A 12,519-nucleotide genomic window follows, 5' to 3' on the forward strand; every position below is an offset into this window, starting at 1 on the left:
ATGTCCTATTTTATCATGTATGGAACGTTCTGTCTGGACTGTACGCAGAACAATACTTTTCACTGTACCTCGGTACACGTGACAATAAATCCACATCTAAATCTTTCGCGAATACACATTATATAAAACCCATGCACGAAAAGGAACTGGAAGGAGGCACAGATATTGCAAACGCCAGAAATGTGCCGAAGACAGAAATATTTCCTCTTTATCTTGCAGATCGTTTGTGGGATTTCGTTGAAGGTTTTCAGGTGTAGAACAGAAGCTCAAAAAACGGCCCATTCCTTGAATTAGCACACATTGTGACACTGGAGAGAGTTTTCCCCATGTGTGTTAAGATAGAGCAGCGAGGAAATCCCCTCCCCTCCTGGCCCTAATTTACCTGACGCGCACGTGGACAGTCCAGCGCACAGTAATCTCAGAACGTGTGTTTTACACCCAATTTGAGACAGAGCAGAGTTGCATCAATTAAAGACTGTTAAAAAAAATTACCCCTGCCCTATCCCCAACGGCTCAGAACTAAACCGTCCAATAGTTTTGAAAAATAGTTAACTCATTGATTCTGATTGTAATCAAATGGTGTTGGCGAAAGTTGCTCTTGTTTCACATGGAACAAATGGACAAACCAACAGCTGCACAACTGAAAGGATTTTCCTGTACGACCCGGGTCGCTTCCGTCCAATTACATGTGTGGGATGTTTGTTAGTCAAATGAGTTCTCAATGTATTACATAAACACTGATACTTGAGGCCACAGTTCTATGTTAGTTCAGCCTAGTTAGTTGAGAGTAGAAGATTTATTGGAGATTAGGCCAATAGTCAGGCCAACGTTTGGCTATTACAAAGAAACTGTCGGCTGGGTTCAATCTGTTCCTAATAGTGTTAGGTTTGAATCATTGTCCAATATAAAACGATGAAATAATTCAGTAATAGATATCTATGCCATAGAAAAGGATAAAGAAATACTCGACAGATGCCAAAATTTACAAGAATGGTGCCACAACTGATAGTTTATACCAATCAGTAAATGTTAAACAGGCTCTTTTTTCCGCAAAAGAGATGGGTGAGTGTCACGTTTGTAAAGGTTTAGCAGGATGGACATAGCAGAGGTATTTTAATTGTAAGGCATACCAAAACCAGTGGCTAAAGATACAATGGAATCACTCATAATTCCAATCGGGGTGACAGGGGACATTTAACTAGAAGGTGCTAAATCTGTGTGATTCACACACGTGGAATAGCTGGAGGGGGAAAGCATTGATGCGTTTCAAGGGAAGTTAGATAAACACATGAGAAAGGAATAGAGGTTATTTTGATGGAGTGAGATGAAGAGAAGTGGGAGGATAGAACGCATAAACATCGGCATTATCCAGACGGGCCGAATGGTCCGATTGCGCGCCCTACATTCATTGTGATTCTCTGCATTTTTCTCTGTTGGGCCATTTCAAGCAGCAGTTGGAAATGGAACGGTTTCTTAACCCCTTACGTCTAACAAAATCATTAGCAAAAATAAAACTTATGCTGTTTACCATGTAGCCGACCAGGAGAAATCGTTCGCCAAGTAGAGACCACGAGGTTAAGGAAGAAATGTTGCATTTATTTAACACTATGGTGTGATTAGTTTGATAAGCCACTAACTTTTGAATTTTCCGAAAGTAGCTGCCGTGTTATGATGGGTTAACATCCAATGGCTACCCCAACTCCTGCATTTACTGACATCCGAAGCTGTTATTAGAACCCATAGAGTCCCTACAGTGCATCGCGCCTCCACAGACTCCCGAAAGAGCGCGCCACCAAGGTCCACTGCCCCACCCTGAGAAGACAGAGTGCCATACTGGAGTTTTAGCGTTGGGCAGAGGTAATTATACAGGTCTGAGGAAAGAGTTGACCCAAGTTGACTGGGCACAAATAATTGAGAGTGGGACAGTTGGAGTGCAATGGCGGATGTTCAGGGAGATATTAAATGCCTCTCACTTAAAGTATATTCCTGAGATGAAGAGGAATTGTAAAAGGGAGAAAAACGATCCACGGCTAAACAAAGAAAAAATAAAGGCAAAACCTAGGACTTACCATACTGCAAAAACTAGTGGTAAGCTGGAGGAAATGAAAATGAAATGAAATTCATTTCATTGGAGAACTTTAAGGTTCAGCAAAGGGCTATTAAAATAAAATCAACAGAGCTAAAATGAACTACGAAAGGAAACTAGCAGAAAACATAAACACTTATAGCAAAAGCTTTTATACAGTATATAGAATATTAGAATCTTAGAAGCAGAAGTAAAGAGGAAGGAAAAGCTAAATTAATTGTTGGCCCTTTAGAGGACGATACTGGTGAGGTAATAATGGGGGACACAGAGATGGTGGAGGGACTGAACCAATATTTTGCCTCTGTCTTCACAGTAGAAGCTAATAAAAAACATTCCAAAAATTACAGTTCATACAGAGGAACATGGTGCAAAACCCATAACTCGAGAGATGGTATTGAATAAACTAATGGGATTAAATGCAGATAGGTTTCCGTGACCTGATGACCTACAGTGGCAGCAGAGCTAGTGGATGCATTGGTTATGATATTTCAAAATTCCCTGGATTCTGGAAGGGTCCCATTGGATTAGAAACATGCTAATGTGACACCCCTATTCAAAAAGGGAGAGAGACAAAAAGTAGGAAACTATAGACCGGTTAGCTTGACCTCTGTGGAGGGGGAGTTGCTGGGATCAATCATTGCAAGGAGATGACTGAACATTTGGAAAGACAAAGCTCAATCCACCATTGTCAGCATGGTTTTATGAAAGGTAAGTCATGCTTGACAAACTTGCTTGAATTCATTGAGGTTGTAACCAGTAAAATGGATAATGGGGAACCTGTGGATGTGGTATATATCTAGACTTCCAGAAGGCATTTGACAAGGTGCCACATAAAAGAATGATCCAGAAGGTGAGATCGCAGGGGATTGGGGTAGAGTACTAGATTGGATTGAGGATTGGCTGACTGACAGAAAGCAGAGGGTCGGGATAAATGGGTCCTTCTCTGGCTGGTGAACTGTAACTAGCGGGGTGCCGCAGGGGTCAGTCCTCAGACCCCCAACTGTTTACAATTTATAAGAATGATCTGCAAGCAGGGACAGAGTGTAATAGCAAAATGTGTGGATGATGCTAAAATAGATGGGAAGGCCGACAGTGACGTTTATACAAACAGATATAGATAGATTAGGAGATTGGGCCAAAATTTAACAGACGGAGGTTAATGTAGATAAGTGTGAGGTTATCCATTTTTGGCCGAAGAATTGGAAAGGCAAATAATTATCTAAATGGAAAACAGGTTCAAAATACATCTGGGCAGAAGGATCTGGGTGCCATTGTTCATGAATCATCGGTATGCAGGTACAGCATGTAATTAAAAAGGCAAATGGAATGTTAACTTTTATTGCAAAAGGACTGGAGTATAAAAGTAGAGAAGTGCTGTTGCAATTGTATAGGGTGTTGGTGAGATCACATCTGGAGTATTTTGTCCAGTTTTGGTCTCCCACTTTGAGGACGGATGTGGTGGCATTGGAGGCAGTTCAGAGGAGATTCACCAGATTGATTCTGGGGATGAAAAGGTTGATGTATGAGGAGAGATTAAACAGTTATAGTTTATACTCGCTGGAGTTTAGAAGGATGAGAATGGATCTGATCAAGGTATATAAGATACTAAAAGGGATTGATAAAGTAAATATAGACCAAATGTTCTCCCTTATAGGGCAATCTAGAACAAGAGGTCACAGATATAGGTTGAGAGACGGTAGTTAGAACTGAGATGAGGAGGAACTACTTCTCGCAAAGGATGGTGTATTTGTGGAACGCGCTACCCCATACTGCGGTGGAGTCTGAGTCATTAAATGGTTTCAAGAAGGAGATTGATATATTTCTGATTTTAAAAAACAGAATAAAGGAATATGGGGAAAAGGTAGGGAGATGGATTTGAGACAGGAAGAGATCAACCATGGACTGATTGAATGGCTGAACAGACTCAAATGACTGAATTGCCAACTTCTTCTCCTAATTCCTATATTCCTATCCCCAGTAAATTACCCCAATCCTAAGGGTCAATGTAGCATGACCAATCCACCTAACCTGCTCATTTTTGAACTGTGGCAGGAAACCAGAGCACCCTCTACTTGGTCAAGTGCTGGAAAATGGAATTAGGATAGATTTTGTTGGCCGGTGTGGACACAACAAGCCGAAGGGCCTATTTCCCTGTTGTAAAACTCTATGACTTTGGGAGGAAACCCAGGCAGAAAGTGCAAACACCACACAGACAGTCACCCAAGGCCCGAACAAACCTGGGTCCCTGGTGCTGTGAGGTAGCAGTGGGCAGCACGGCAGCACAGTGGCTAGCACAGTTGCTTCACAGCTCCAGGGTCCTAGGTTTGATTCCCAGCTTGGGTCACTGTCTGTGCGGAGACTGCACGTTCTCCTCCTGTCTGCTTGGGTTTCCTCCTGGTGCTCCGGTTTCCTCCCACAGTCCAAAGATGTGCAAGTTGGGTGGATTGGCTATGCTAAATTGCCCTTCTGTCCAAAAAGGTTAGGTGGGGTTACTGGGTTACGGGGATAGGATGGAAGTGTGGGCTTGGGTGGGGTGCTCTTTCCAAGGGCCGGTGCAGACTCAATGGGCCAAATGGCCTCCTTCTGCACTGTAAAATTCGATGAGTCTATGATTCTAAAGACTGTGCCACCGTTTCACCCTCTATTCTCACCTACGTCTCGCCACTCAATCTCTGCATGTTTTCCGATTTCTCGTGGCTTCGCTTCATTAAATCTTTACACGGGCAACAGCTTCCCGACCTCAAAACGCGCCAGCTAGCGATCCCCGCAATTCATAAATTGTAGACAGTACACTGCCCTCTGGTATCAAAATCGTGCCCTCAAGGAGAGCAAAGTACTTTTCAAATCTAACCCGTAAAACTGCCTACACCAACTCGCCAATTCGCAAATCTAGCGCCCAGTTATGTTTCGAAACGACTAAAATGTCTTCTCAACAACTTATTTTCGGCTGAGCCATCGCTCCCATCTCTTCCACTGCTGATTCGCATCTGCTTCTCTGCGCAACATTTCTTTTGCACCTTAAAGAAATGACCTAAAATTGCTCCTGTGATCTTTCATACCAACCTCCGTTAAACATCGTCTGATTTCTTTATCGATAGCGCCCCCCAAAGAAACATAATAGATTTTCCAGATGCACTATCTCTCTTCTAGTTGCATGTTAGCTGTTTTTTATTCAGTTACTCATCCAGCCAAGGGATGACAATATATATTACCTTCTGGACTAACCCTAACCCTCATTTACAAATTGATGTTACACTTGTGTGTCCGAACCCTGGAAAACCTCCGCGATGATTGACATGAAAGGTATTATACAAGTGCAAGTCTTTCTTTTATCAAACCGAAAATGTCCGTCCAAGTGTGTGTTTATACCGAGAGAGTTGTGGTTTTGAGGACGTAAATAGTATCTCTGTTATAGACACTCCAAAATCTCATGCGGTTTTGGATGCTTTAGACTCCATATTAATTTAGATTTCCCCTGTGGTTTCCCCGTTTTGCGAAAATGCTAAGCTTGGAGCGTAAACGCGCGGTTGGATGGACGATCTGCCTGTCTGTCACAATACAAAGTGCAATTCCTTGTCCTTGAGAATTTCAAACTAAACGTATTTGAAATGTTTAGAGGCCAACCATTATGTTTTGTTTACGTGCAGTCCCTCAATTTTCACGATGTCATGGGAAATGTAAACTTTGCGTTGGAAAGCAATCAGCAATCTAAAAATAGCGAGCAATGTTAAAATAGCGCTGCAAATGCCCAGCGGCACGGTCGCACAGTGGTTAGCACTGCTGCCTCACAGCGACGGGTCCCTGGTTTGATTCCAGGTGCGGAGTTGCACGTTCTCCCCGTGCCTGCGTGGGTTTCCTCCGGGTGCTCCGGTTTCCTCCCACAGTCCAAAGATTGGCCATGCTAAGTTGCCCCTTTCTCCTTCTGCACTGTCGGGACTCCTCTCCCTGGGACACGACGACCAGGGTACTTTTTTCTAATGCGGTGCATGATTGATCCCAGCCAATACTGTCTGCCTGGGACAAGGATTTCCAACAGAGAACTACAGCAAAACCCGACCTTCCGGTCTGGTACTTTAAACCCTCTAAATTTGGGCTGGCTCCCCACTTGAGAAATAACAGGAGCAGAATCATCCAGCTTAGGTATTTTAGAAAATTAATTCCCTCTCCAATTACCCTTTCGTCACATGATCTTCACTTATTCCATGCAGAGTGTCAATGCTGTGCGATGATTCACTCTTAAATAACTCTAGAATGTATACAAGGGGCTGGTTTAGCACTGGGCTAAATTGCTGTTCAATTCCCATACCAGCCTCCCTCAACAGGTGCTGAGTGTGGTGACTAGGGGCTTTTCACAGTAACTTCATTTGAAGGATACTTGTGACAATAAGTGATTTTCATTTCATTTTCATGGAATTTAATTATTCCCAATCAACAAATTCGATTTTGAGACTGTTTTAAAAAACATTTAGAGTGGCCAATTCATTTTTTCCAATTAAGGGGCAATTTAGCATGATCAATCCACCTACCTAAATGGAAAGATTAGGGAACCACGGATGACAGGTGAAGTTGTGAGACTAGGTAAGAGGTAAAAGGAAGCATACATAAGGACTAGGCGACTGAAGACAGACAAATCTTTGGAAGAATATCGGGAATGTAGGACCAATCTGAAATGAGGAATCAAGAGGGCTAAAAGGGGCCATGAAATATCTTTAGCAAACAGGGTTAAGGAAAATCCCAAAGCCTTTTATTCACATATAAGGGGCAAGAGGGTAACTAGAGAAAGAGTTGGCCCACTCAAGGACAAAGGAGGAAAGTTATGCGTGGAGTCAGAGAAAATGGGTGAGATTCTTAACGAGTACTTTGCATCGGTATTCACCGAGGAGAGGGACATGACGGATGTTGAGGTTAGGGATAGATGTTTGATTACTCTAGGTCAAGTTGGCATAAGGAGGGAGGATGTGTTGGGTATTCTATAAGGCATTAAGGTGGACAAGTCCCCAGGTCCAGATGGGATCTATCCCAGGTTACTGAGGGAAGTGAGAGAGGAAATAGCTGGGGCCTTAACAGATACCTTTGCACCATCCTTGAACATGGGTGAGGTACCGGAGGACTGGAGAATTGCTAATGTTGTCCCCTTGTTTAAGAAGGGTAGCAGGGATAATCCAGGTAATTATAGACCGGTGAGCCTGACGTCAGTGGTAGGGAAGCTGCTGGAGAAGATACTGAGGGATAGGATCCATTCCCATTTGGAAAAAAATGGGCTTATCAGTGATAGGCAACATGGTTTTGTGCAGGGAAGGTCATGTCTTACCAACTTAATAGAATTCTTTGAGGAAGTGACAAAGTTGATTGATGAGGGAAGGGCTGTAGATGTCATATACATGGACTTCAGTAAGGCATTTGATAAGGTTCCACATAGTAGACTGATGAAGAAAGTGAAGTCTCATGGAGTCCAGGGTGTACTAGATGGATAAAGAACTGGCTGGGCAACAGGAGACAGAGAGTAATAGTGGAAGGGAGTTTCTCAAAATGGACAACTGTGACCAGTGGTGTTCCACAGGGACCCGTGCTGGGACCACTGTTGTTTGATATACATAAATGATCTGGAGGAAGGTATAGGTGGTCTGATTAGCAAGTTTGCAGATTACACTAAGATTAGTGGAGTAGCAGATAGTGAAGGGGACTGTCAGAGAATACAGCAGAATATAGGTAGATTGGAGAGTTGGGCGGAGAAATGGCAGATGGAGTTCAATCCGGGCAAATGCAAGGTGATGCATTTTGGAAGATCCAATTCAAGAGCAAACTATACGGTAAATGAAAAATCCCTGGGGAAAATTGATGTACAGAGAGATCTGGGTGTTCAGGTCCATTGTACCCTGAAGGTGGCTGCGCAGGTCGATAGAGTGGTCAAGAAGGGGTATTGAGTACAAGAGTTGGCAGGTCATGTTACAGTTGTATAAGCCTTTGGTTCGGCCACATTTGGAATACTGCGTACAGTTCTGGGTCGCCACATTACCAAAAGGATGTGGATGCTTTGGAGAAGTGCAGAGGAGGTTCACCAGGGTATTGCCTGGTATGGAGGGTGCTAGCTATGAAGAGAGGTTGAGTAGATTAGGATTATTTTCATTAGAAAGACAGAGGTTGAGGGGGGACCTCATTGGGGTCTATAAAATCATGAGAGGTATAGACAGGGTGGATAGCAAGAAGCTTTTTCCCAGAGTGGGGGACTCAATTACTAGGGGTCACGAGTTCAAGGTGAGAGGGGAAAAGCTTAAGGGAGATATGCGTGGAAAAGTCTTTACACAGAGGGTGGTGTGTGCCTGGAATGCATTGCTGGCGGAGGTGGTGGAGGTGGGCATAATAGAGTCATTTAAGATGTATCTAGACAGATACATGAATGGGCAGGGAGCAGATGAATACAGATCCTTAGAAAATAGGCGACAGTTTTAGATAGAGGATCTGGATCGGCGCAGGCTTGGAGAGCCGAAGGGCCTGTTCCTGTGTTGTAATTTTTCTCTGTTCTTTGTTCTTTGTACCCTGCACATCTTTTGGGTTGTCGGGGCGAAACCCACGCAAACATGGGGAGAATGTGCAAACTCCACACGGACAGTGACCTAGAGCCGGGATTGGACGGAAGAGGGTACAGATAAGATTTCTGAGGATGGTGCCAGAAATGGAGAATTTTAGCTGTGAAGAAGGATTGGAAGTTCTCAGAAGTATGTGAATTTAAATTTGAGTTGTGCTCATTTGAGACTAACCATATAGGCAACAGGAGACAGCTAGGTGAAATAACTCAGGAATTTTTTAATAAGATGTCGATTGGTACTTATCAAAACAAGGCAGGACTTGATTAGCATACCATGGCTCTTGCTTTGTGGTGCAGTCTTGGGCGCAGGTTGACACTCAGTGTTTGGTCTCTCCCCTGACTTATGCTTCCCTGTGAACAGCAAGCTCTGCAAGCTTCAGTTTCAAACTTACTGTGTGCCTTGTTCTGTGAAAGTTGCTGCTTTCCAAGTCACAACTCATAGCATCGTCAATTAAGTATTACATTTTGATTGGCCTAAATGAGACAAGATGATTTCCTAATCGGCTACAGGGGTACATGATAAATATGTGATTGGTCTAGGTGGTGCAAGGTCAATTTCTAATTGGTTTCTCGAGGGTGATGGTCATCTATTGATTTAATTTCCCATTGTCCCCTGACTGGCCCTTAAAGGTACCAATTGTTATTCTCATTAAAGTTTGTTTCTGCTACTTTACTTCTCAGAAAGATAAAATAATGTTTTGTGATATCTTCCATGCCTATTTATTTTGCAAAGGGAAAATATGCTGCCTTGCCTTATTAAATTATACATTGAGCTCATTGTCTCAGACTGTGTTCAATTGGTAATAAATCGGACCCTATTAGTGACGCTGTTTTGTTCAGACCATTTGCTGAATGATGTTACTTGTCTCTGTGATTACTTGGAATTAGTTATTTTCCTTTTTAACAAAGGATAAAATGGAAAATTGTTTAGAATCTGAAAACTAATAAAGAAGTTTACAAAGTGGGTTGTACTTAGCAGTCATATAGGGTATGTATGGAATATACGTAAGAATTGTTTCGATGCCTGCTTTTATTTGAGGTAAGGCAACATGTGATGTCCAGGAATATGGATGTATCACTCCAGATGCCTAATTGATCAATAGATATTGGTATGTCCTGTAAAACCCCAATAAAAGGTGTTTTCAATATGGTTTCGCTGAGAGGATGGCTTTACCATAGTAGGTATTTGTTGTATCCGTCAGTACTTGAATTGACGGTTAATCTGTCAGTCAATTAAAATACAGAATTAGCTTTATAAAATTTACAGAAATTATACACAGTCTATATAAAATACATATAAAATCAACGTTGAAAGTGATTGGTGAGCTCGGTATAACACAACACATTCAACTAACAAATATTACAATTTAAAAGCACTATTTAGTTACAAAAACTAATCACAGAACGTAATTCTAAAATATAAAATCAAAGACACTGTGAATGAAAGAGGCTTCTCTTTAATATCACAGGTAGCACAGAGGTTAGCACTATTGCTCCACAGCACCAAGGTTCCAGGTTCGATTCCCAGATTGGATCCCTGTCTGTGCGGAGTCTGCACAATCTCCCCGTGTCTGCATGGGTTTCCTCCAGGTGCTCCGGTGTCCTGCCACAGGTCCCGAAAGATGTGCTGTTAGGTAACTTGGACATTCTGAATTCTCCCTCTGTGTACCCGAACAGGTGCCGGAATGTGGCGATTAGTGGCTTTTCACAGTAACTTTGTTGCAGTGTTAATGTAAACCTACTTGTGAAAATAAAGATTATTATTAAAGTTCAACTGCAATGATATAATGCGCACTGCTAAGTGTTTTAACGTTATCTTAGCTAATAAGTTTTAATAGCTAAGGAGGTGGATAGCTCGACATCCACGTTCAACTTTAACATCTTGCATCACTTAAGGACTATATGTTTTTCTCCTTTGCAGAATTTGAATGTGATGCTAATACCAAGTCATGTAATGAGCTAGTGCCCCAAAATTCAGCATAGTCATATTGGGTTGACGTACATAATGCCCATAACTACAAACTAATTATAAATAATTATCAAAATTAAACTTTATACATGGGGTTGTAGGGGCAGCACGTGGTACAATGGTTAACACTGGAACTACGGCGCTGTGGGCCCAGGTTCGAATCCCGGCCGAGTCATTGACCATGAGGAGTTTGCACATTCTCCCCGTATCTGCATGGGCTTCACCCCCACAACCCAAAGATGTGCTGATTAGGTGGATTGGCCACGCTAAATTGCCCCTTAATTGGAAAAGAAAAATAATTGGGTATTCAAATTTATTTTAAAAAATACATGGGGTTGTTTATTTTGGAATAGAGGAGCGTGAGGATAGATTTAATTGAGGTGTATAAATTTATGTGAGTGGGGGTCAGATAGGTAATGTAAAGTCACCATAGTCCCAGATGACCATAGGCTGCTTTCCCTTTTGCGGGGGAGAGCTGACTGGTGGTGATTTAACGCGAGGACCACACCTCACTTCAGGCGAGGGGCAAGGTTGAGAAGGCGGGCCTTCATGAATGAGATAGGCTGGGCAGGAATGACTGAGGAATTCAAATATTTCACAGTAAATATCAAAGATTTAGATTTAAATGTGGATGATTAAAAGATTAAGACATTTGCAGATTACACAACACAAATTGCAGTATGATTAGTAAAGCCTCCCATAATTGTAGACCTTTTAATTAAACCCCTCCTCATCCTCCTCTGCTCCAAAATAAACAATCCCAGCGTAACCAATCTTTCCTCACAGCAAAATCTCCGTTCCTAGCAACATCCTCATAAGTCTTATCCGTATCCTCTCCAAATTATATATCCCATAACAGAGAGGCCAATAATCAGGGGCTATAGTTTAAAAATAATTGGTAAGAGAATTAAAAGGGGGGTTGAGGAGAATTTTTATGTGGGTTGGAACTCGTAGCAATGTGGTTAGCACTATGGTTTCACAGCACCAGGGGCCCAGGTTCGATTCCCGGCTTAGGTCACTGTCTATGCGGAGTCTGCATGTTCTCCCCGTGTCTGTGTGGGTTTCCTCCGGGTGCTACGGTTTCCTCCCTCCCACAAGTCCTGAAAGATGTGCTGTTCGATAATTTGGACATTCTGAATTCTTCCTCCGTGTACCCGAACAGGTGCTGGAATGTGGCGACTAGGAGCTTTTCACAGTAACTCCATTGCAGTGTTAATGTAAACCTACTTGTGACGCTAATAAAGATTATTATTAACTCAATCCCTGACAGGATAGTAGAGACACAATCCTCGTCGTTTTTTAAATCTGCTTGTATATGCACTTGAAGTGCCCACCTGCAAGTTAATCAACCAAGAGCTGAAAAGTGGGCTTCGGCTAAATCACTCTTTTTGGGCTAACACACACACCATGGGCTGACTGGCTTCCTTCAGTGTCGTAAATTTCAATTATTCTAAGTTCTTAAAATTCCAAGTATAACCCAATGCACTGCAAGTAAATTTGTCAGATTTTAAGCAAGCCAACAGATGTTATTTTTGTAACAATGTTTATTGATTAGAATCCATTGCAGAATTACTAAATGTCCTGAGGTACAAATATGCTAAATATATCAACTATTTTTTTGTCTTCTACTTTCCTGTTTATCAATATTTGACGAAATTAGTAACTTCACATTATTCACTGGTTATACGCCTATGTGTGATGTTTCTGGAAAAATCCCTGCAGATTTGCACTGTTTGTAAATCATTGCCCTATTACTTACTAATTGTTTTCAGTCTATCCTCTTTTGTGACTAACAACTTTTTTTAAAGAACACCTGTTGGTTTTGCAAACATATATCAATGGCCTAGGTATTGGAACGCTGTCTTTTTTATTTTAGAA

This window comes from Scyliorhinus torazame, chromosome 1, assembly GCF_047496885.1.
Source record: "Scyliorhinus torazame isolate Kashiwa2021f chromosome 1, sScyTor2.1, whole genome shotgun sequence".
NCBI lineage: Eukaryota > Metazoa > Chordata > Chondrichthyes > Carcharhiniformes > Scyliorhinidae > Scyliorhinus > Scyliorhinus torazame.